Source organism: Anolis carolinensis, chromosome 2 (assembly GCF_035594765.1).
Source record: "Anolis carolinensis isolate JA03-04 chromosome 2, rAnoCar3.1.pri, whole genome shotgun sequence".
In the NCBI taxonomy this organism is placed as follows: Eukaryota; Metazoa; Chordata; class Lepidosauria; order Squamata; family Dactyloidae; genus Anolis; species Anolis carolinensis.
Genome location: NC_085842.1, coordinates 182,832,554 through 182,858,853, shown reverse-complemented (window position 1 = coordinate 182,858,853; position 26,300 = coordinate 182,832,554). Strand labels below are relative to the sequence as shown.

The following is a 26,300-nucleotide window of genomic DNA, read 5'->3' as shown; positions in this document are numbered from 1 at the left end:
GGGGGTCTATCAGTGAGTCATATATTCATATCACGATTAATGCCCTTTCCAGCCCTGAAGCAACATAAATTACATTAAAGGCACAGTGGTTTAGTGGTTTCAGTATTCAGCTAGGACTTTGAGAGACCAACGTTTGAATAACTGCTCAACTGTGAAAACTCACGGGGTGGTGGTAGGCAAGTCTCAGTCTCTCAGCTTCAGAAGAAGGCAATGGCAAACCTTCTCTGACTCAATTTTGTCAAGAGAGACTTTTGAGAGAGGCACCATAAATTAGAATTGGTATTAAGACATGCAACAGGAATATGATCTGGATTATGTGGTTTCAATTGATGTTTTAATGTTATAGCGTATTTTTAATTTGGGGCATAACTGTGTGAGAAGGTTAATGCCCAATATTGGGACAATCTTCCCTGTACCCTGTGGGGAAACAAAAATGTGGAATTGGAGAAGCTGTTCTGATTTTACCCCTATACTCAATAGATACCCCCCATACACAGTGTTGGTCCCTTCTCTCCCTCCTCCCCAGATGACATCACCTTCTTTGAAAGACAGGAGAGGAGAAAAGAGATCTGCGGAGAGCACATCAGCCTTACACACAAAAGGAGCTGAGAGACAGCAAGAATCACCCTGACAAACAAAAGGCTAGCTTCACAGGCCAGTGATCAGTCCTTGAAAGCTTCCCCTCCCCATCTCCTCCTCCTCCCCCTTTAATGGAAGAAGCCCTGTGTAATAAACAGATGATCTCATCCTTTGGCTGGTTCACCCTGTTTTTTCTCCATTACCCACTCAAGAGATGCCAGTGTGTGATTCCCGTATTCTCCCCGAAGCTGGGCCAGAGCCTGAAGTCATCAGGCGGTGACAGAGACAGACCTTAAGAGCACCAGGGAAGAAAGCATAATTGGGGGGGGGGGGGGGGTGAGGGGTGAGGATGTAGGTCAGAGATGTATGAGAAGGCTCTTTCCACAACCCCACTCAAAATACTCTTCTCTTTGTCTGGCCACATACTTTGAGAATGCAACGGGTGGGAAGAAACTACAATGGCCACCCAGTCCAACCCTTTGCCATGCAGGAAATTGGAATCAAAAAATCCCTGACAGATGGCCATCCAGACTTTCTGCCTAAAAGCCTCTAGAGAAGGAGATTCCACTAGATTCCGAGGAAGTAGCATACTCCATTAGTGAACAGCTCTTCCCATCAGGAAGTTCTTCCTGATGGTTAGGTTGAAGTCCCCCCACCCCCACAATTTGAATTCATTGCTCCATGTCCAGTCTCCAGAGCAGCAGAAACAAGCTTGCCCCCTGTGCAGCAGGATAACCTTTCAAATATTTAAACATGGTTATCAGGTTCCCTCCCATCCTTCTTTTCACCAAGCTAAACATATGCTCCCTAAGCTATCCCTCATAGGGCTTGGTTTCCAGAACTTGGATCATTTTGGTCATCATTCTCTGGACATCTTCTAGCTTGTTAATATCCTTCTTGAATTGTGATGCCCAGAACTGGACACTTCATCTGATCTGATCAAAGCAGAATAGAGTGGGACTTGGACTTTTTTCAGTCTTAACACTTATTTTTTACTTTACTGACTTAGGCAATCCGTCATAGCTTGAGGATGATGGTCTTCCAAGTGTAGTGTCTTGGTAGTGGATACATAGGTGGCTGTGGAGACCTATTCTTGACCTACATGTTCTGCAGTGAAGACATCGGTTTCCAGAAGGAAGGCGGTTCCAGTCAAGGTTGGCTTGATGCGCCTTAACGTAGTCTTAACACTATACTCCTATTGGTGCAGTTTAGAATTACATTGGCTTTTTGAGCTGCCGCACCCACTGTTGACTCATGTTTAATCTGTAGTCTACCAACACCCCTAGCTCCCTTTCACATGTACTCTTTTCAAACCAGGTGTCACCCATTCTATATCTGTGCGTTATATTTTTAATGTCTAGTACAATACATTTCTCCCTACCTAAATTCATTTTGATAATTTTGGTCCAGCTCTCCAATCTGTTAACATCATTTTGGATTATATAGTCAAAGTAATAAACAGCAAATAATAATAAAAAAGGTTTTGTTGTTGTGTGCACCCAAGTCATTTTTAGGTTATAGTGACCTTGTTGATGGAGTGACAATGTGGTGTAGTATTTTGGACATTAGGCCAGCATGGCAGTCCAGATTTGAATTTGCTCTGTCATGGAAACTCACAGTGTGACCTTGGCAAGTCACACTCTCTCAGCTTCAGAAGAAGACTGTACCAAATTCTTCTGAACAAACGTTTGTTGTCAAGAACACCCTTTGATTAGTTCTCCTTAGTGCTCCCATAAGTGAGAAACTACTTGAAGGTGAACAATAACATAAGCTATGCTTCTTGTACACATATGCAAAAAAGGAAGATAGCAGATGCTGAAAAGTCTAATTGGGGAGACATTTCTCCCTCCTGCAGGTCTGTGTTGAGTCTTTGCTTTGAAACACAGTAGGATTTTGGGGGTACACAAGCAGGAACCAGACAATCTTCCTTTGAAAAACATAGGGTCCTTGGCTCAGAGAGTTTAGAGGCTCTAAGGGTATCAGGAGAACAGATAATACTGTCTATTGATTCAATTCCCATATTACAGAAAAGCAGTGACATCATCTTCAGCAATACTCCATGGTTAGTCATTCAACAGAAATATATCAAGGTGAAGAAAAGATATGACATCATAACCTGAACAATAGGAGAGTAAACTTCAAGTTGCCAAGATCAACTATGTTTTGTTTTTGTTTTGTTAAGACGAATCCTCCAGACTCACCAAAACAGTGTGGGAGGACCAGTGAAAAAGAAAAATTTCAGTTAAAATTAAAGAGCTGGGGCCATTCATGTTTTCAGTAGCAGAAAATTAGCTGGAGAGCTTAAAAGTAAAGCATTTTCATGGATCTTACATCCACAGATTCAACTATCAATTACTTGAATATATAATTCCAAAAAGCAAACCTTGATTTTGCCATTTTATATAAAGGATACAATTTTATTGGGTTGTTTCATATAAGGGGACTTGAGTATCCACAGATTTTGGTATTCATGAAGGGTGGGGGTGGACCTTATTGTTGCTATTATGGTCAACATTTCATGCCAACCTGCCATAAATTGATCAGATATTTGCAAACAGTTCATGATAGTAACTGTAATGCAGCGAAGGGGAAACTTGTGTTTTGGGGTGAAAGTGCCTCCAGTTTCTCCTTGTTGGTTGTGTTGCTGGACTTGAAGGAAACGGTTCTCTGCTGATGTTTGGAGAGCCACAGTTCCCTGCAATATCATGTAGGAGAAACATTATTTTTGCCATATAGGTTTTTTAATAGACACTGTTGAATTACTGGAACTTGTTTACAGTTGGAAACCTGTAGGGGAAACAGTCGCTCTGTCAATTCCCTGAAAGACCTTAAAGGTTAAAGCTTCTTTAAGAACTGTTTTACTGAATATATTTCAAAGTCAGCATTAATTAGAAAAGTATGGCCTTGGAGTGTAGGAGGATTCTCCACCCCACTAAGAAGTGTGGCTACTATCCATTCACTTGGCTAATTGGATGCTGTCACTTGCTTGGCTTATCTATTACATTTTTATTTCAGTATTTGGATGGTGCAAAATGTGTATTATCTACAAACCTGGACAATGAAACATCTGAGTAAAACAAAATGGGAAATTAATTGGGATGGCTATAATAACTCTAGTCATTTTGCCTAAAACTGAACCTCACTACAGATTGGCCAGGGTCATTTCTCACTGTTACTCCAAGAGGTTCCCAACAGCTGATTGAGAAAGGGAGACATTCTAGGTTCATGTTTCTTTCTTTGATGCTTTCACCTGCTTCATAATAAAATCTTTTCATCATAGCCACTCGTGTGCTTATTGCCTCTGAATCTGAAAAAGAACCTTGGCCTTCGGAGAAACAGATTGTCTTCGCTGAATGTGAAGGCAGTGTATATTAAAACTGATTTTTGATGTCTTCAGAGAGCCCGTGTGGTACTGTAGTTTGACTATTGGACAATGGGCCCTTCTTAACAGGCACTAAAATCCAGTTTGAAACTGTCTTGAGGTCAGAGTGTCCACAATATGTACAAACCCAATGTGCGCTGCAATGCACATCCAGCCAGAAGTAGCATGTAAGAAAAACACATCAGAAATTCCAGTTTGAGCCATAGAACGCATTGCGGCTGATTAGCATATATCCTATGCAGAGCAGGAACTCAAGACCAAAATGCGTAGGGTTTGTGTGGACAGGGCTAGTGCTGAAGCTTTCGAGTGGAAGAAACTAGATACACAGCTCAGCCGGAAGGTAAACAAACGCCTCCCCATGGAGATGAAACCCATGGTGCTCTCATGAGAATGGCTGCTTTCCCTTTCATCTGGCCTGGTTTTGTCCAGTGCTGATTCTCACTGGACAGGCTGCTTCTTATTAGCACATCCTGCCAGATGAGATACAAAAATCAATGGGTCTTTGTGGCTTTTCCAAGCTTTCAACCTGTTCCTAGGGTGTCTGTAATAGGGAATCAGTTATCATCGACCCATATTCTGACCCGTTTTAAATAGCTGTGTAGAAACAGCCTTTGACTTTCAAGCCAAGGGTTTGAATCCCTACTCATCTGTGGAAACCTACCGATTGATCTTGAGTAAGTCACAGTCACCCAACTTTCGAAGAAATCAAGGACAAAGCCTTTCTGATCAAATCTTACTAAGAAATCCTCATGGTAGATTTACCTTGGGGGTTCCCATAAGTTGGAAAGAATTGGAAGGCACCCAAGTTAATATTGCTTTCATTTAATAGTCTATCATAAGGAGCTCCTATTGTGTGTAAAAATGTCTGGAGTTCTCAAATGAGTAAATCACCCATTATTTTACATTGGTCCAGATCTTGCCTTGCTTTCTTCAAGGACACAAAGGCATATGAAGAGCTGTGCTAGATCAGTTCAATGGACATTTTCCATCCATCACTGTGTTTACCAAGAGCTTACGAGGAGAACATGTAGATAACTTCACACTCCTCCTCATGTTCCTCTGCAGTTGGCATTCAAAGGCAAACTGCTTCTTTTACCAGAGGGAATACACAGTTTTTGTGAACCAAGATTTGTATTGTACAAACATTTCCTGAGATCAAATGAGCAGTGGTCGGAAATGTTATTATTTTGGACAGTAACTGCCCTAATCCTCAGAATTGTGATTCAGCATTGCAAGCTACAAAATCTTAAAAAATTAGGATTGAGCACAAAATTATTTGTTTATTTATTTTTATCCTGCTTTTCTTCCAGGCAGGCCCGTAGCCAGGATTTTGATTCAGGGGGGGCTGGGATTTTGGTTCGGGGGGGGGGGGGGCGCTGAATCTGAGTGAGAGAGAATCCACCCTAGCAAACCTTTTGTATCGTTATCCCAATACCCCCATGCATATGGGATATATTGAGCATGGTGATCAGATCATGATATGAATAACCATAACAGTTTATGTTTGGGGGAGGGGGCTGAAGCCCCTCAAGTCCCCCCCCCTGGCTACGGGCCTGCTTCCACGGGTGGGAATCATAGAATCATAGAGTTGGAAGAGTCCTTGTGGGCCATCCAGTCCAAACTCTCTGCCAAGAAGCAGGAAAACAGCATTCAAAGCACCTCAGACAGATGGCCACCCAGCCTCTGCTTAAAAGCCTCCAAAGAAGGAGCCCCCACCACACTCCGGGGCAGAGAGTTCCACTGCTGAACAGCTCTCACGGTGAGGAAGTTCTTCCCAATGTTCAAGTGGAATCTCCTTTCCTGTAGTTTGAAGCCATTATTCCGTGTCCTAGTTTCCAGGGCAGCAGAAAACAAGCTTGCTCCCTCCTCCCTATGATCTCCCCTTACATATTTATACATGGTCATCATGTCTTCTCTCAGCCTTCTCTTCTGCAGGCTAAACATACCCAGCTCTTTATGCCGCTTCTCATGGGGCTTGTTCTCTTCTGGACACATTCCAGCTTGTCAACATCTCTCTTAAATTGCGGTGCCCAGAATTGGACACAGCGTGATTCCAGGTATGGTCTGACCAAGGCAGAATAGAGGGGTAGCATGACTACCCAGGATCTAGAAGCGATACTCCTATTTATGCAGGCCAAAATCCCATTGGCTTTTTTTGCTGCTGCATCACATTGTTGGCTCATGTTTAACTTGCTGTCCACGAGGACTCCAAGACCTTTTTCACATGTACTGCTGTCGAGCCAGGCGTCCCGGATTCAATGGGTAAAAACAGAAATTACATAACATATAAATTAAAACAAAAAACACGATAAACCAAATACACAAATTGCACGCTATATAAGATGATATATAACAAATCAATAAATTATGACATATACCATTAACAAATTCCCCGAACCTCCGGTCACTGAGGTTATCAATAAAACAGATTGTACTAAGATCCCAAAAACATCATTTCCATTGGGCAGTGTAACAACGCTGCCAAGCCTGAAATAGCGTTCAGAGATGGATATTACAAGTAGCTATCTGGCGGTTGCCTATTACAAGTTGTCAGGAAAGTCCTGGTTCCAAGAAAAGGTTTTAATTTGTGAACGAAAGGCCAACAAGGAGGGGGCTGATCGCACCTCTCTAGGGAGTTCCAGAGCTGTGGGGCCACCACCGAGAAGGCCTTATCTCTCATTCCCACCAATCGCACTTGTGATGGTGGTGGGACCAAGAGAAGGGCCCCTCCTGATGATCTCAGGGCTCATGTAGGCTCGTAGGAGGAAATTCAGTCCCTCAAGTAGGCTGGGTCCAAACCATTTAGGGCTTTATAGGCCAGCACTTTAAACTGAGCCTGAAAACAAACTGGGAGCCAGTGTAGCTGCTTCAGCAGTGGAGTAGTTATTTCCCTATATCCTGCCCCTGTAAGCAGTCTAGCTGCTGACCTTTATACCAGCTGAAGTTTTCGAATGCTCTTCTGGGGTAGCCCCACATAGAGTGTGTTACAATATTCTAGTCTGGATGTGACTAATGCATGTACTAGTATAGCCAGATCGGGCTTCTCAAGATATGGGTGTAGCTGGTGCACAAGCTTTAACTGTGTGAAGGCCCTCCTGGCCACCACCGACACCTGGGCCTCTAGGGTCAATGCTGAGTCCAAGAGGACCCCCAGACTGAGAACCTGCTCTTTCAGGGGGAGTGTGACCCCATCCAGCACAGGTTGTAGCCGAATACCTTGATCAGTCCTACGACTGAACAGTAGTACCTCTGTCTTGTCTGGATTCAATTTCAGTTTGTTCATCCTCATCTGGTTCATCACATCTGATAGACACTGGTTCAGGGTCAGGACGGCATCCTTGGCATCAGGTGGAAACAAGTAATAGAGTTTGGTGTCATCTGCATACAGATGGTACCAAACTCCAAAACCCCAGATGATCCTGACTAATTGAGGCAAAATCCTAGAAAAACAGAGAAGAATGGAAGGCAAGTGGCTAGAAAGAAAACACTGGATGCTGCAAAATGTTGCTTCATTTTGTCGTAGTCCTGCTACTACTAGTAGCAGCAATGGTGGTGATAGTGAAAACGACACCAACACTTGTGATCCTGCCAGCCCCAGAAACTACACTGCCCTCCTCCCATTGTCTGATTCCTTCTTTCTTTGCTGCTGCCTTCTTTGGGAGACAATCTGGCCTGGTTTCTGTTGGAGCCTGTGACCGCTGGAAGAGATTTGACACTGAGTGAGGTTGCTATAAATAGAAAAAGGAGAAAAATCAATATCTCGGAGGCCAGACATAATGCAATTTTAAACCACACTCGCCCTGCCTTGTATCATTTGCACTCTCCATCTCCGCCTCCTCCTCAGCTCAGGCCTTGGGCTGCCTGCCTTGGCTTTCACCTTTCTCCCGATTGACTTTTGGACCAAAACGGGGCCCTTCTCCTTGCATTCAGAGTATTGTCAGTCACTAGAAATGTTTTTTTAAAAACATGTTCTCCCTCTTCCTTTTTCTTCTTCATAGAAAAATGCCTCCACATTTTCTTCCTCTATTTGCCAGTTGTCAATAGGTCTGGTTGCTAGTTTTCTTGATGTTTAACTGCAGTCCGGCTTTTGCACTTTCTTCTTTCACCTTGGTGATAACTAGACTAACCCTATTGTGTTCACCGGAGCCAGACTATTAAGATCAACATGGACCCATTACCTGGTATCACATCATGTTACTTTTGGATTGCGCCCCTTCCAAAGGTGGACCATTAAAAGGACTGACACTTCAAATGCTCCAAGAGCCAACCAGCTATGATGTCTGACAGAGTCCTGAGCCACTCAGGATACAGATCCTAGCCAGATTGTTTTCCAACCAATCAGAAGGTGGTGTGGGTTTCTTGAATAGCTGTCAGTGAAATAAATTCACAATTCACAATTGCTGTATGTCAGTACTTTGGAGTGCTTTGTCCGCTGATATCCTCAGCTGCGCCACTGAGAATAAACCCCCTCTTTTGCCTTCTACCCCACTGGGTCTGATTTGGCCTTCCAGATAAGCTAGACACACTGGGCCTCTAAAGCTATGGTTCTTGCAGTTGCTGATATCACCCAACAACATCTTGACACATGGTTGCCCACTAGATGAATTTTGTTGCTAGTGCCAATTACAGTAGACCCATTGACTCAATGAGACTCATGAATGTGTTGACTCACTATTCAAGAACTTACTCCATAGGTGTACTCTACCTCGCAGTAACCCAATAGTATTCAAGCGCATGTCAACCTGACTTGTAGGCATCTTCCACAAATCTGTAGCATGTTTTTCCATAGCTAAGCTTTGGGAAGGCAAGGAGAGGAACATTTGGACTGAACATAATGAATTGGCTTAGCTGGAGTAAAGATATTACACCTTTATATCTGTTTTCATGCTTAGAAAGGGTAGAGGCAAGCATTGAGACCTATTTAATGGCGACAGCAGTGTCTTCAAGGAGCCTCCAGTGGCCTAGGAGATAAAAGCCTTGTGATTTGAAGGTTGGGCTGCTGACCTGAAGGCTGCCAGGTTCGAATCCCACCCGGGGAGAGCGTGGATGAGCTCCCTCTATCAGCTCCAGCTCCATGCGGGGACATAAGAGAAGCCTCCCATCAAAACAAACAAACAAGCAAAACAAATCCAGGCATCCCCTGGGCAACATCCTTGCAGACAGCCAATTCTCTCACTCCAGAAGCAACTCCGGTTGCTCCTGACACGAAAAAAAAGAAAAGAAAAAGCAGTGTCTTCCGGTTACTATTTGTAGTGAGACTGAAAGAACTGTCTGAGAGTGCATCTACAATGCAGAATGCCATTTGACACTCAATATTATAGAATCATGGGAGCTGAAGTTTTACTACTTTTTAGCCTTCTCTGCCAAAGATTGCTTCTACCTTACCAAACTACATATCCCAGAATATTGTTGCATTGAGCCATGTGATTTGGTGTCCAGCTGTATTAATTCTACAATGTAGAGCCAGCCTGAGCTGTTATGCATTTTAGCATAGCATGAATATAGGCTGGTATATCTTTGCTGAATATTGCATGTTCAGTGTGACAGGCCTTGAGATTACCTGTTGCTTAATGATTATTTCTCCACCCATCAAGGCCAATGTGAGTGACTGCTTACATAGTTGCACCACAGCTGCACCACAGCTTTGTAACCTCTCAGGATGGGCTGCACCACAGCTTTGTAACCTCTCAGGAAGACAAGCCACTTGGGTAGCTATTTTTATGTCAGCATGGTACCATCTCAGCAGTGATTCCTGCCATAGTTTGAAACAGCAAGCTATCCATAGGCACTTAGGGATGAAAGCCTTATTGAATCTAGCAAGGCTGACTTCTGAGAAGTCAGAATTGCATTGCAAGCCTCTTCACTGCCTTAACTTTGAAGATATCAAAGGGCATTTCCCTCTGCCTGTTCATCTCCCACTTTCTGAGAAGGTTTGTAAAAACCTTTTCAATGTTTCAAGGCAAATGAAAGCAATGAGGTCACAGAAGAATTCTTAGAAAAATGTCCATTTCTTCTTGCCATTTCTCTCTTTGCTTGTTGCTGGAAATTGAATACTGTCCTTCCTTAAATGGACTTCAGGGGTTAAGCCATACAGAGGTGAGCAGAGATGTATCATTGTAGGGAAAATTCATAGAATTCTAGAGTATGGAGAGATACAAAAGGCCATACAGACCAACCCTTGCCATGCAGAAACACAGGAACAAAGCCCTCCACACAGATGAGCATCCGGCCTCTGCTTAAAAACTTCCAAAGAAGGCAGTTCCAACACACTCTGAGGCAGCACTTGAAATTCTTACATTTCAAAAGCCCTTCAGCTGCCAAAACATCCTTTCAGGGTGCATCTATCTAACTGTCATGGCTCAGTGCTATGGGATATGATCTGAGTTATCTCTGGAAACACTTCCTCTTCTTTACCTCCAAACCAGACCCAATCCAGGGACACCCACTGAAATAGCCAACACCTTTAGCCCCCTTTGTTTATCTTGACTGGTGCCCATTGTATTAACCAGAACTGGAATATGAAGACCCATTTCAGCCCATTATTGATTGTCCCACCACACTCCTTTCTGATTGGCAGATTAATGAATAGACATGGCCTTCAAAATAATCCAGTAACAGTTTATTAAAGTTTCCCACCACAGCAAGGACCAACCAGTGATGACGCGCGATGGAGCACTGAATCAATCCTAGTTGAACACTTTCTAAACCAATCAGGAGCTTAATATTCTTGAATAGCTGTCAAAATGCAATAAATATGCCTATATATTTGCAGTTGTGGTATATCCATTCTTTAGAGTTCTGTCTCTGCTGATATTCTCTCTGAACATTGAGAAAAAAGCCTCTGACTTTGCCTTCAGTCTGTCTGTGTTTTATCTGGCCCTTTGGAGCCTTGGCACTCCGGGCCCTGAACCAACGATTTTGGTGAAGCTGAAATTATATAAAAACAGGAACAACACAATTTAGTCAGGTCTCAGTAGCTTAGTGCTGAGACTATAGCCAAGCCAGAAAAAAGATAGGAAATGAAGTATGAAAAACATTCAGAGCTCCACAAGTTGGTCAAGCCTGGAAGGCAGAGTGGGCTGTGATTTCAGCAAATGCCAACAACATTAAGTGCAGTGGTTCCCAACCTTTGTGCCTGCAGATGTTTTGGACTTTTATTCCCAGAAATCCCAGCCAGCTTACCAGCTGTTAGAAGTGTAGGAGGTGAAGTCCAAAACATTTGGAGCCCAAAGGTTGGGTACCACTGATCTAGTGGGACTGAAACGTCCCATCAATCATAGCCAGCATAGCCAATGTTGATGGACAAACTGAATTGGAGTTGAACACCTAATAATCCCAATAATCCCCAGAATGCCACAAGTGTGCATTATCTAACACAGGGCTCCCCAAACTAAGGCCCGGGGGCCACATGTGGCCCACCAAAGCCATCTATCCGGCCCCCGTGGTGGTGGCAGTTCCCTCCTCCTCTGTTGAGGAAGGCACACACCTTTCCCACGTCCTCTCTCACCCGGTGCATGCCTTCCAAAGCTTTGCTTATTTATAATGGTATTTTAACTATTATTTAATTAATAATTAATTATTATGGGGTGCTTTGCCAGTGCTTTTGGTGCACAGAAGGGGGTTGGACTAAATGGCCCAAGGGGTCTCTTCTAACCTTCTTTATTATTATTATTATTATTATTATTATTATTATTATTATTGACACAAAGACACAGTATGACACAGCAAATGAGACGTATATGCTGGATTTCGTATCACAAAATCACAAGTCGAACACTTCCCAAGTGTTTAGGACTCTGTGATGTCATTATTATTATTATTATTATTATTATTATTATTGTTGTTGTTGTTGACACAAAGACATAGTATGACAGAGCAAACGAGATCTATATGCTGGATTTCGTATCACAAAATCACAAGTCGAACACTTCCCAAGTGTTTAGGACTGTGTGATGTATTGTTATTATTATTATTATTAACAACATTGAGGCTGGGTGGCCATCTGTCAGGGGTGCTTTGCTTGTGCTTTTGGTGCACAAAGGCAGAAGGGGGTTGGACTAAATGGCTCAAGGGGTCTCTTCCAACCCTCTTTATTATTTTTATTAAGATTATGATTAACATTGAGGCTGGATTTGTTGCCGTTTGTTTTTTTTTACTTCAAAATAAGAGATGTGCAGTGTGCATAGAAATTTGTTTATACATTTTTTTCAACTATAGTCCAGCCCTCCAACGGTCTGAGGGACTGTGAACTGGCCCCCTGTTTAAAAAGTTTGGGGATCCCTGATCTAACAGAATGCCAGCTGGGCTTGGATAGCATGACAGCTGAGATTGTATTGAAATCAGAAGCAGAATTTGTGAACTGGGGTCCCATCAACACCTGGAGTGCTCTAAGTAAGCCAGGCTTGGATGGAACGACAAAGCTGCAGCAAAGTCAGAAGGGGAAGACGGGAGCTGGAGTAAAAACAACACCCGGAATGCCACAAGTTGGCTAGGTTTGGATGGTATGGTGGCTGAGGCTGCATGAAGCCATAAGGCACAATACTCCCTCTTTCCCATCCTAGCTTTGCTCTTTCTGTTCCCAAGACTTGGCCTCGCCCCCCAGGAATCCGCCTTGAGTGAGCACTCTGCCCACTTCCCCCTGATGCTCTCGTGGTGACTTCAAGGAAATGTGAAACCTGAGAGGTTTGAAAGGCGAGCTCTTTGGCCTCCTGCTCCTAATGGGTCTGATTGATTCTCAAGCAAAGCCTGCCCTGTTCCCAACCCGCACCGCCACATGGCCTTAAAGCTGCTGAAAATCAGCATAAATTCTCACTAAGTGGTATCATCTGAACCTACGTGGGTCTCTCGTTCTCTACCTAAGAGAGAGAAAAAATGTTTCTAGTTGCAAACGGATGCCTCACGTGTGAACGGAAACCATGGAAACAGGCAATCGGGAAAGAGAAGTGTTTCATTTTTGCACCATCTATGGCTATTTCCTCTATGTGTGAAGTGATGGGCATGGGCGTCTCTGTCACTGTTTCTTCAGAGGGTGCATTATCTAACAGCAAACATTTGTGCAGAGAAGACAGGGCTCCAAGGCTGTGGCTTCTTTCACCAGATGGAAGGAAGGGCGGAAATCATGAGCACCCCACTGCCATGCTTTCCTCTCCATAGCGGTTTCCACCTACATTGCCTCCTGCAGTTTCAGTTCCAGACGCATCCTGCATTTTCCAGGCAGCAATCTCAGAAACGCAGAGGAAATCTTTTATAGCACAGAAGTTTAGCAAGCTTTTGAATTACATGGTTCTTTCCCAAGCTGCAGCATTCTGCACATCCCAAACACTTGCTGTCGTCAGCCAGCTTCTCTGCAGAAGTAACACAATCAGGACATCCAGTGTTGTGTAGTGGTTTAAACAATTCACTACAACTCTAGAGACCAGGGTTTGAATTCCCACTAAGCCACAGACACCGTCTGGATGATGTTGGGCTAGTTACACTCTCTCAGTCCCAAAAAAACCCTGTTATAGGTTCACTTTAGGTTGCCATGAATAAGAGCCATATAGGTAAAGGTAAAGGTTTTCCCCTGACATTAAGTCTAGTCATGTCCAACTCTAGGGGTTGGTGCTCATCTCCATTTCTAAGCCGAGGAGCCGGTGTTGTCTGTAGACACCTTCAAGGTCATGTGGCCAGCATGACTGCATGGAGCGCTGTTACCTTCCTGCTGGAACAGTGCCTATTGACCTACTCACATTTGCATGTTTTTGAACTGCTAGGTTGGCAGAAGCTGGAGCTGACAGTGGGTGCTTACTCTGCTCCCCGGATTCGAAGCACTGATCTTTTGGTCAGCAAGTTTGACTGTGTCACTGGGGGTGCCAACAGCCATATAGTATCCCTCTTTTGTCCTTTAAATCACAACTCCCCCCCCCCCCCCCGTTCAGTTATTTCATAGATGATGGGAGAAGACCTGCACACAAACTAGGTATGGGATTGTGGGGCCTTCGGCATGTTTATTGGAATACCACTCTTATCAGCCCTAGATAGAGCTACGGTTCCCAAATTTCAAGGCCTAGGTCCTCTTTTCAGATCTTTGGAGAATGGGGGAGAATCTCAGGCCAAGAGTGCTGCCTTGAAAATCTCCCTCTAGGTCAGTGGTTCTCAACCTGGGGTCCCCAGATGTTTTTGGCTTACAACTCCAAGAAATAGCAGCCAGTTTACCAGCTGTTAGGATTTCTGGGAGTTGATGGCCAAAACCATCTGGGGACTAATAGGTTGAGAATCACTGCTCTAGGTGTTTTTCTATTTTCTTCATTAGCTGATCTTGGTGGTTTTTAAAATTTTGAATGGCATATTCTGGTACATGCTGAAGATACCATGTACTACGTCTCCCAAATTCTTACTTAGGTAAAGGTAAAGGTTTTCCCCAGACGTTAAGTCCAGTTGTGACCGACTCTAGGGGTTGATGCTCATCTCCATTTCTAAGCCGAAGAGCCGGCGTTGTCCGTAGACACCTCCAAGGTCATGTGGCCGGCATGACTGCATGGAGCGCCCTTACCTTCCCGCCGGAGCGGTACCTATTGATCTACTCACATTTGCATGTTTTCGAACTGCTAGGTTGGCAGGAGCTGGGGCTAACAGCGGGCGCTCATTCCGCTCCCAGGATTTGAACCTGGGACCTTTTGGTCTGCAAGTTCAACAGCTTAGCGCTTTAACACACCGCGCCACCACCAGTAAGATTCTTACTTACAAAAAACAACATCACACTGGCTTCAATGTTATGTAAGATTTGTGCCTTCACATCACACATCTACTTATGGCAACCCCATGAATTCCAGCAGGTTTTCTTAGACAAGGAATACTCCAAGGCGATTTCCTTCCTTTCTTCCTTCCGTCCTTCCTTCCTTCCTTCCTTCCTTCCTTCCTTCCTTCCTTCCTTCCTTCCTTCCTTCCTTCCTTCCTTCCTTCCTTCCTTCCTCTGAAATGGAGCATACAGCAGCAGAAATTCTTTGGTGATTCCTGTAAAAAGTGATGAAAGAAATACTATTTTTTAAAATCTGAGACAACACATCAGTATTCTAGTATTTATCTGGTATTTTATCGCTCTTTAATCTGCCTTTCACCTCTTTCACATAGATGTTTGTTAATCTACAGAAGCAGCTCTGAGGCTCTTGCTGTGATGCTTTTGCCATTTCTCAGCATTCACTCAGCACAGCCTGTCTGGTGCCATATATCCCCTGATCTTCCCTAAAGTGCTGCATCATTTTCTCTTGCCACACATGCTGATTGTCCAAAATTCAAGACTCCTTTCCTTGGGCATTCTCCATGCTTCCCTCTGGAACTGAATTCCCGCTAGGACTTAATGTCCATATTACTACTGGCTTCTCCTCATTTCTTCTGACTCAAAGCAGTGTGTGTGAAACACTGGCCAAGGTTGCATTGTTCTGACAAATGCCAGTCGTGCCCGGCACAAGCCGGGAAGTATTAATTACTGATGGAGTACTGCAGAATGGAACTGGTCAGGCGCCAACTCGCGGCTGGTGTGTACATCCCTGCAGCTTGGCGTAACATGGCTTCTGGCAGGGGCTGCTGAAAGGCAGCTTTAATTTTCTCCCTCTCTTCCCAAATAACGCACAAGATGGGAGGCAGAGAATCATCAATTCACAGAGTTGGAAGAGGCTACAAGGGCCATCCAGATTCTGTAGAAAAACTTCCAAAGAAGGGGACTATACTCCAACACAATGTATTCCAGTGTTAAACAGCTCTTATGATCAGGAAGTTGATTTTAACCTTTACTCTGCTGCAGTTGTTTTTCCCATTCTGAATTAGCTGGTGTGCTATCTGGTTTGGAGTTACATTTGCATGTCTGCAGTTGACCAGAGGGTCGCTATCCAGGCGTCTCAGCAATTGCCAGGATCTTGGACGTATCAAGATTCTCAAGCAGCTCTATCCAGCAGACTTTCTTAGCATTAGCTATGGCTGTAGATAATTTTTGTCAGCTGCTATAGTCTCATTGCTGTATGGATTCTCTTGAAATAGTCTAAGATATTCCTGTAGCTGGTTTAAGGTAAAGGTAAATGTTTTCCTCTGACGTTAAGTCCAGTCGTGACCGACTCTGGGGGTTGGTGCTCATCTCAATTTCTAAGCTGAAGAGCCGGCGTTGTCCATAGACACTTCCAAGGTCATGTGGCCGGCATGACTGCATGGAGCGCCCTTACCTTCCCGCCGGAGCAGTACCTATTTATCTACTCACATTTGCATGTTTTTGAACTGCTAGGTTGGCAGGAAGCTAGCTTGTTTAGTGATTCTTTATTTAGGCCTGGTATGTAGCTTGGAGCCTCCGGTAGTGCAATGGATTAAACTGCTGAGCTGCTGAACTTGCTGACCGAAAGGTCAGTAGTTCGAATCCGGGGAGCGGAGTGAGGTCCCGTTATTAGCCCCAGCTTCTGCCAACCTTACAGTTCGAAAACATGCACATGTGAGTAGATCAATAGGTACTGCATCTGCCGGAAGGTAACGGCGCTCCATGCAGTCATGCTGGTCACATGACCTAGAACGTGTCTATGGACAATGCCAGCTCTTCGGCTTAGAAATTGAGATGAGCACCACCCGTCAGAGTCTGACACGACTAGACTTAATGTCAGGGGAAAACCTTTACCTTTACTACAGGTAGCTTGTGCGACAGCTTCTAGGGACTGAGAGCCTCGAGGATCTTTTCACAGCTTCTACAAACAGGTCATAGCCTTCTATAGGTTAAAAAGGTAAAGGTTTTCCCCTGACGTTAAGTCCAGTCATGTCTGACTCTGGGGGTTGGTGCTCATCTCCATTTCTAAGCTGAAGAACCGGCGTTGTCCGTAGACGCCTCCAAGGTCATGTGGCTGGCATGACTGCATGGAGCGCCCTTACCTTCCCGCTGGAGCGGTACCTATTGATCTACTCACATTGGCATGTTTTCGAACTGCTAGGTTGGCAGGAGCTGGGGCTAACAGCGGGCGCTCATTCCGCTCCTGGGATTTGAACCTGGGACCTTTCGGTCTCCAAGTTCAGCAGCTCAGTGCTTTAACACACTGCGCCACCACCAGGGGTTCTATATCAGAAATAGCAGCTTCCAAGTTCTCTGTAAACTTTGTCCAGTTAGCTTTATTGAAATTATATCTTCTGCTGAAGGGGACACTTTTTAGTCTTATAGCTGCATATGCTTGGTCGCATATTGGTCTATGTTGAGTATTAGGTATCAGGTTTAATACCCTTTTAATGCATTGGTGGACTATGCTTTCGTTTGCAAAAGCCAGATCAGGGTTATAACCATGTTTCCATCAGCCACTATTAAATGATGGTAGTAATTTACTGTCATGGAGAGGGCTCATTTTACTAATGTAGGCCCACATTAAAACTGCTTCGCCATTTCTATCATCATCATAGCCCCAGACAGAGCTATGGCTATTGAAATCTCCCACAATAAAATGGGCTTGACTATTGTGGCAATTGCTTGGGGTGTAAAACAGAAATCAACTCTGGGTGGTTTATAGAATAATGATACACTGCAGCTATCGAGTTCCACAGATGGGATTTTAATATTTTTCACTTCTGTGAGAGGTTTATTTATTTATTTATTTATTTATTTACAGTATTTATATTCCGCCCTTCTCACCCCGAAGGGGACTCAGGGCGAATCACATTGTACACACAAAGGGCAAACATTCAATGTCCATATACACACAGAACCGAGACAGAGACAGACGCAGAGGCAATTTAACCTTCTCCTGAGGGGATGTTCGATTCTGGCCACAGGGGGGAGCAGCTGCTTCATCATCCACTCTGACAGCACTTCCTCATTCCAAGTCGTAAATTAGTTAAACTTGCCTCCCCACTTTTATAAGTGGTACCTTATTTCCTACTTGATAGATGCAACTATCTTTCGGGTTGCTAGGTCAGCAACGAGCAGGAGCTATTTTTTATTTTTAATTGACGGGTGCTCACCCCGCCACGAACTGGCCTCGAACTCATGACCTCATGTCAGAGTAATTTATTGCAGCAGGCTGCTCAACAGCCTGCGCCACAGCCCGGTTGCAAAAATTGCTACAGCAGATCGTACAAAAATGGTACTAGCATATTGTCTGTGAGGTCGTTCCACTGCCAGTTGCATTCCGAGGATTTTTGGTCTTCTCATTGTGATGTCTCCGTGTGTTTCCTGTATACATGAGATGGGATGCAGACCCAAAATTAATAAGAACATCAGCCCTGGCCTTGTCTTACTCAACTGCTGAATATGTCTACCCTGTCTGGCACAAATCTGTCCATGCGAAGCAGGTGAACATAGCATTGAACAAAACATGCAGAATAATCACAGGATGTCTCAAACCTACACCTGTTGATAAACTTGATAAGCTAGCATTGTCCCCCCTGATGTGCGAGGGGAAGTTGCTGCTAACTGTGTGAGATATAAGGTTGAATACTGTGAAAGCCACCCACTGCATGACTATCAGCCTCCTCCAAGTAGACTCAAATCAAGGAAAAGCTTCATGAGAACCACCATTCTTCTTAATGTTGCTCCAGCAACAGCAAAAGTATCACTGGGCAGCTAAACCAGGCAATCCCAGCTGGATGGCCCCCCACAAGGGTCTTCCTCCAGGGAAAAACCAAGAATGGGCAACCTGGAAGTCCCTGAACAGTCTCAGAAGTGGAGTGGGCTGATCAAAAAACAACCTGGCAAAATGGCACTACCTAAAAGAATCCTCCCACTTTGTGCGACTGTGGAGCAGAGCAGACAACTCCGCATCTGTATGCTTATCTGCAGTGTCCTGCCCCATGTAGAGAGGAAGAATTGTTTGAGGCTACAGACAATGCGATCACTGTTGCCCGTTTTGGTCAAAAGATATTTAGTCACTTGTGGTCCTTCTATTTTTATCAGTTTTATACTAAATTTCTGCAATGCTTTTGATACGAAATAAATAAATAAATAAATAAATAAATAAATAAATCAGGAAGTTTTCCCTAACTTTTAGGTGGGATCTCTTTTCCTGCAGTTTGAATCCATTGCTCTGTGTTGTATCTACACTGTAGAACGAATGCAGTTACCGTATATACTCAAGTATAAGCCGACCTGAATATAAGCTGAGACACCTAATTTTACCCCCCAAAAACTGGGAAAACATTGACTCCAGTATAAGCCGAGGGTGGTAAATTTCAGAAATAAAAATAGATACCAATAAAATTACATTATTGAGTCATCAGTAGACTAAATGTTTTTGAATGTTTACATAAAGCTTAAATTTAAGATAAGACTGTCCAACTCTGATCAAATCATTATTCTCATCTTCTTCAATGTAAATGTGCTTATGTATCCTTTTAATAATAATAGAGTAAAATAATACATGTAATAATAATAATAATAAATATGGAAAAATAATACAAGTAATAAGAAATAGAGTAAAGTAATAAATGCAATAATAATAATAATAAGATCAAAGTGAAATAATAAATGTATTATTATTATTATTATTATTATTAATAATAATAATAATAATAATAATAATAATAATAAAAATAGAGTAAAATAAATGTAATATAGTAGAGTCTCACTTATCCAACACTTGCTTATCCAACATTCTGGATTATCCAATGCATTTTTATAGTCAATGTTTTCAATATATCATGATATTTTGGTGCAAAATTCGTAAATACAGTAATTGCTACGTAGCATTACTGCGTATTGAACTACTTTTTCTGCCAGATTTGTTGTAAAACATGATGTTTTGGTGCTTAATTTGTAAAACCATAACCTAATTTGATGTTTAATAGGCTTCTCCTTGATCTCTCTTTATTATCCAACATATTCGTTTATCCAATGTTCTGCTGGCCCGTTCATGTTGGATAAGTGAGACTCTACTGTACTAGCAACAATAATAGAGAAAAATAATTAATGTAATAATACCAATAATAGAGAAAAATAAGAAATGTACCATATATTCTCGAGTATAAGCTGATCCAAATATAAGCCAGCCAAGACCCTCACCGAGTATAAGTCGGGCTGTGGCGCAGGCTGGTAAACAGCTGCTGCAATAAATCACTCTGACCATGAGGTCATGAGTTCGAGGCCTGCCCGTGGCGGGGTGAGCACCCGTCAATTAAAAATAAAAAATAGCCCCTGCTCGTTGCTGACCTAGCAACCCGAAAGGTAGTTGCGTCTATCAAGTAGGAAATAAGGTACCACTTATAAAAGTGGGGAGGCAAGTTTAACTAATTTACAACGTTGGAATGAGGAAGTGCCATCCAAGTGGATGATGAAGCAGCTGCTCCCCCCTGTGGCCAGAATTGAACATCCCCTCAGGAAAAGGTTAAATTGCCTCTGCGTCTGTCTGTCTGTTGTCTCTGTCTCGGTTCAATGTGTTTATGGGCATTGAATGTTTGCCCTATATGTACATAATGTGATCTGCCCTGAGTCCCCTTCGGGGTGAGAAGGGTGGAATATGAATACTGTAAATAAATAAATAAATAAGCTGAGGGGGGCTTTTTCAGTCTTAAAAAAAGGGCTGAAAAACTAGGCTTTATACTCGAGTATATACAGTAATTGAACTGCCATGGTTCAATGCGATGAACAACTGGGAGTTGTAATGTTGCAAGGCTTTTAGCCTTCTCTGCCAAAGAATGCTGCTGCCGCACCAACCTACGACCCCATTATTCCATAGCATTGGGACATGGCACTTAAAGTGGTGTCAGATTGCATTCATCCTACAGTGTAAATGCATCCTGGCAGCGTAGACTCATATAATCCAGTTCAAAGCAGATAGTGTGGATGATCTACTTTGATAATCTGGATTATATGGCAGTGTAGAAGGGTCCTTTGTCTCTGGTGCAAGAAAACAAACGTTTTTCTTCTCACTGTGACATTTAAAGAGAAACAGCAGAAGAAAATGGAGGGACAGGGAGACAGGAGCAAACAGGGAAGACAGAGAAGGCTGCTGCAGTAGCTCAGGCCTGGGGACAGTTTGTGGTCTATGCATCCCACTGCCTCCTCACTTTCTCATGCAGCGCAATTCTGTTTATTGAGAATTCCCACTGTGTTCAATCAGGTCTCCCTATGAAGCCTATGGAGGAGTGCAGCGGCAAGCAAGTGTCTGGCTGAATTTTGGGCCAGTGCCCTCTAGTGGGCACTTATTCCAGAAGATATTCTGCAGTTCATTTGAGTTCACACATGGCAAAGTACCGTTCTTCCCACTGGGAATGAACCTGCATCCTGCAGGTAGAAGATTGCAGGTAAGAGATTACAGAGGTGAAGGTCCCCAAATTAAGGTCTGGATGTGACCGCCAAGGTCATTTGCTCAGCCCCTGTCTTAAACATTAGGGTTGCCCTAAGTCTGACACTGCTTGAAGGCACACAACAACAGTCCTAACTAACCTGACTCTCACATCAGTCAAAAGCAGGCCCACATTTCCCATTGTAATACAGTAGTCTCGCTTATCCAACATAAAGAGGCCGGCAGAACGTTGGATAAGTGAGACTCTACTGTATGGATAAGGAGCCCCGGTGGCGAAGTACATTAAAACGCTGAGCTGCTGAACTTGCAGACCGAAAGGTCCCAGGTTCAAACCCAGGGAGCAGCGTGAGTGGCCGCTGTTAGCTCCAGCTCCTGCCAACCTAGCAGTTCGAAAACATGCCAATGTGAGTAGATCAATAGGTACCGCTCAGGCGGGAAGGTAACGGCGCTCCATGCAGTCATGCCAGCCACATGACCTTGGAGGTATCTACGGACAACGCCGGCTCTTCGGCTTAGAAATGGAGATGAGCACCAACCCCCAGAGTCAGACATGACTGGACTTAACGTCAGGGGAAACCTTTACCTTTTACTGTATGGATAATTAGGAGGGATTAAGGAAAAGCCTATTCAATGTCAAATTACGTTATGATTTTACAAATTAAACATCAAAACATCATGTTTTACAACAAATCGACAGAAAAAGCAGTTCAATACACGGTAATGTTATGTAGCAATTACTGTATTTATGAATTTAGCACCAAAACATCACAATGTGTTTAAAACATTGACTACAAAAAGATACTAAGAAATGGACTACAAATAAAGATAGAACTGCATAAAATGAACTTATAGTAACAACATTGTCAAAAGTTAAATCCGTAAAAAGTTCAGTCCTTGCTGCCTAGAGAAACAGCTGTGGATCCGGGCAGGAGGCAGATTGCATTGGATAATCCAGAACGTTGGATAAGCGAAGGTTGGATAAGCGAGACTCTACTGTACTGGTATGTTTATGTTGCTTAAAATTGTTCTTCATTTTAAATATTGAATTAGTTTTTCATTTTTTTGCACTACAAATAAGATATATGCAATGTGCATAGGAATTCGTTTGTGTGTTTTTTCAAACTATAGTCCAGCTCCCCAACAGTCTGAGGGACTGTGAACTAACCCTTGGGTTAAAAATGTTTGAGGATCCCTGATCTATGTAAACAGAAACTGAGCATGTTAAGAAAAAATACCATTGGGTATGACTTCTACCTATCAGGTTGATTCACATAATCAGGCGCCTTAATTTTATTGTGAAACACAGCCTTTCTTGGCCAAATTTATTTATGTATTTATATTCCACCTGTCTCACCTCAAAGGGGACTCAGGGCGGATCACAATACATATACACATGGCAAACATTCAATGCCATTAGACATACAGCATACAGACAGAGACACAGAGGCTATTTAACATTTTCCAGCTTCCAGCTTCATGAGGGTATGCTCGATTCTGGCCACAGGGTGAGCTGCTGCATCATCATCCATTGTGGCACCGAGTCCTTGATGGAATACTTCTTCATTCTTCCGCACTCATGCTGCTGGACATTTTAATGGTGACGTCCATTAGTTAAATTAGCCTCTCCGCATAAGCAGTCTCTAAATTTTCCTACTTAACAGATGTAACTGTCTTTCGGGTTGCTTAGGTAAACAACGCGCTAGGCTATTTAATGGTAGGCCACTCAATCCGACCCAAGCTGGTTTTGAATTCATGACCTCTGTAGTGATTTTTTGCAGCTGGCTATTAACCAACTGTGCCACAGCCCGGCCCTTGCATCAAGAACTGCTGCCTGGAAAGGGACATTCACTCCAAGTTTTTTTGAACTTATGATCCTAAAAGGAAATTATAAGGAGATTTTCCTGGCAAGGTTTCTTCAAAGGGGAATTTGTCTGTGCCTTCCTCGGGGGGCTGAGAGAGTTTGACTTGGTATTTTCCACCTGAACATTAGGAAGAACTTCCTCACAGTGAGGCTGTTCGGCAGTGGAACTCTCTTCCCCGGGCTGTGGTGGAGGCTCCTTCTTTGGAGGCTTTTAAACAGAGGCTGGGCCATCTGTCGGGGGTGCTTTGAATGAGATTTCCTGCTTCTTGGCAGGGGGTTGGACTGGATGGCCCATGAGGTCTCTTCCAACTCTACTATTCTATGATTCTATGACTTGCCCAAGGTCATTTGGTGGGTTTCCATGGCCGAGTCGATATTTGACTGCTGATCTCTACACAGTCCAGAGCTCAAGCCACTAGATCACATTGGCCATCCCATCCTACCTGGAGTATCCTACCATTTAAAAAGTAAGTTCTGTATGCTAAAATGAGCCAATAATATTGGCCATACGATTAGTCTAGACGAGTGGGAATGCCTCTGTAAAAAATATTCAGAAATTGTTCACTGTTGGAAAACTTTTACAGAATGTTTTATCAATATTACAGGACACTTGTAAAATAAGCCAAAATGCAGCAACAATTGAAAATACCTTCTGAAAATATAAACAAAGCAAAGGGATCATTTTTTCATATGTGGTGGTCCTCCAAGGTGGTCCTCCAATAATAATAATAATAATAATAATAATAATAATAATAATAATAATAATAATAATATTTGGATTGAGATTTACAAAACTATATAAGTAGAGTCTCACTTATCCAACACTCACTTATCCAATGTTCTGGATTATACAACACATTTTTGATTGTAGATGAACTATATATCCTAGCAACTACAACTCCCAAATGTCAAGGTCTATTTTCCCTAAACCCTGCCAGTGTTCACATTTGGACATATTGAATATTTATGCCAAGTTTGGTCCAGATCAATCATTGTTTGAGTCCACAGTGCTCTCTGGTTGTAGGTGAACTACATTTCCAAAATTCAAGGTCCATGCCCGCCAAACTCTTCCAGTATTTTCTGTTGGTCATGAGAGTTCTGTGTGACAAGTTTGGTTTAATTCCATCGTTGGTGGAGTTCAGAATGCTCTTTGATTGTAGGTGAACTATAAATCCCAGCAAATACAACTCCCAAATGACAAAATCAATCCCCCCCAACCCCACCAGTATCCAAAGTTGGGCATATCGGGTATTTGTGCCAAATTTGGTCCAGTGAATAAAAATACATCCTGCATATCACATATTTACATTACGATCCATAACAGTAGCAAAATGCCAGTTATGAAGTAGCAACGGAAATAATTTTATGGTTGGGGGTCACCACAACATGAGGAACTGTATTAAGGGGTCACAGCATTAGGAAGGTTGAGAACTACCAAACTAGACCTTCTTGGGAGTGCAAATCAACATTTGGAAGATTCTGCCCTTTAGGGCAGTGTTTCTCAACCTGTGGGTCCCCAGATGTTTTTGGTCTACAACTCCCAGAAATCCTAGCCGGTTTACCAGCTGTTAGGATTTCTGGGAGTTGAAGGCCAAAAACATCTGGGGACCCCAGGTCGAGAACCATTCCTTTAGGGCCTTTTCTCAATTTGTTCTGGACATTGTCAACTTGGTTTGGGGATTGGACTATGGCCCCTTCTACACTGCCATATAATCCAGATTATCAAAGCAGATAATCCACATTATTATATAAATCTACTATGTCCTATAATCCAGTTCAAAGAAGATCATCTGGATTGTATATGGCAATGTGGAAGGGGCCCGCGTATCCCTTATTTAGGAAAGCCCTACAAAATTAACAAGATTGCCATTAATTGACAGGTGACTTTGAGACACATTTGTACATACAGGGGCCCATCTACAATGCCAAAAAATTCATTATGTGTTCAGTGCAGATTCATATGATGCTGTTCATCAAAGGTAGGTAGGTTTTCCCCTGACATTAAGTCTAATTGTGTCCCACTCTGGGGGTTGGTGTTCATCTCTATTTCTAAGCTGAAGAGCCCGTGTTGTCCGTAGACGCCTCCAAGGTCATGTGGCCAGAATGACCACGCTCCGTGCAGTTACCTTCCTGCAATAAAGCGGTATCTATTGATCTACTCACATGTGCATGTTTCCTAACTGCTAAGTTGGCAGAAGCTGGGGATAACAGCAATAGCTCACCCCACTCCCTGGATTCGAACCACTGATCTTCCAGCCAGCAAGTTCATCAACTCAGTGTTTTAACCCACTGCACCATCTACACTGCCATATAATGCAGTTTGAAAGGGCATTATATGTTCAGTGTGGAGTCATGCAATGCCGTTAAACTGCATCATATGAGTCTACACCGAACATGTAATGCAATTTTGAACTGCATTACATGGCAGTGCAGATGGGGCCACACATACAATAGAGTCTCACTGATCCAAGCTAAACGGGCCAGCAGAAGCTTGGATAAGCAAATATCTTGGATAATAAGGAGAGATTAAGAAAAAGCCTATTAAACATCAAATTAGGTTATGATTTTACAAATTAAGCACCAAAACATCATGTTATACAACAAATTTGACAGAAAAAGTAGTTCAATAGGCAGTAATGTTATGTTGTAATTACTGTATTTACGAATTTAGCACCAAAATATCACGATATATTGAAAATATTGACTACAAAAATGGCTTGGATAAGCGAGTCTTGGATAAGTGAGACTTGACTGTAGTTCCTTCAGACGTAACACCCAGAATGAAAACATTGACTACAAAAATGGCTTGGATAATCAAGAAGCTTGGATAAGCGAGGCTTGGATAAGTGAGACTCTACTGTATTTGCTTCTAGCCAGAAAGTGAATGCAAGGAAGGACAGAAAGTGCCACATAATCCAGATTCTCAAAGCAGATAATTCACACTCATGAACATTTCCCATGTTTTTATGATCGAACCAATTAGGAAATGACATTTTAAGCCCAGGAACCAAAATCGTGTTACATAGTGTAATGATCCCCAGAAGCTAACCTTGATTTTATCTAAGGGTACCATTGTATTGGGGGCCCCTGGTGGCACAGTGTGTTAAAGCGCTGAGCTGCTGAACTTGCGGATTGAAAGGTGCCAGGTTCAAATCCCGGGAGCGGAATGAGCGCCCGCTGTTAGCCCCAGCTCCTGCCAACCTAGCAGTTCGAAAACATGCAAATGAAAGTAGATTAATAGGTACCG

At 43.1% G+C, this 26,300-nt stretch overlaps 1 long non-coding RNA gene across 1 annotated transcript in view; it reads right to left on the bottom strand.

The window, feature by feature from the left end:
• Positions 1–14,705: 14,705 nt before the first annotated feature.
• LOC134296392 (uncharacterized) overlaps positions 14,706–26,300 on the bottom strand; it is an 11,921-nt gene continuing 326 nt past the window's right edge. The window contains exon 2 of the long non-coding RNA XR_010003122.1: positions 14,706–14,953. This is a non-coding gene — a long non-coding RNA (uncharacterized LOC134296392). The remainder of the gene's footprint in view (positions 14,954–26,300) is intronic.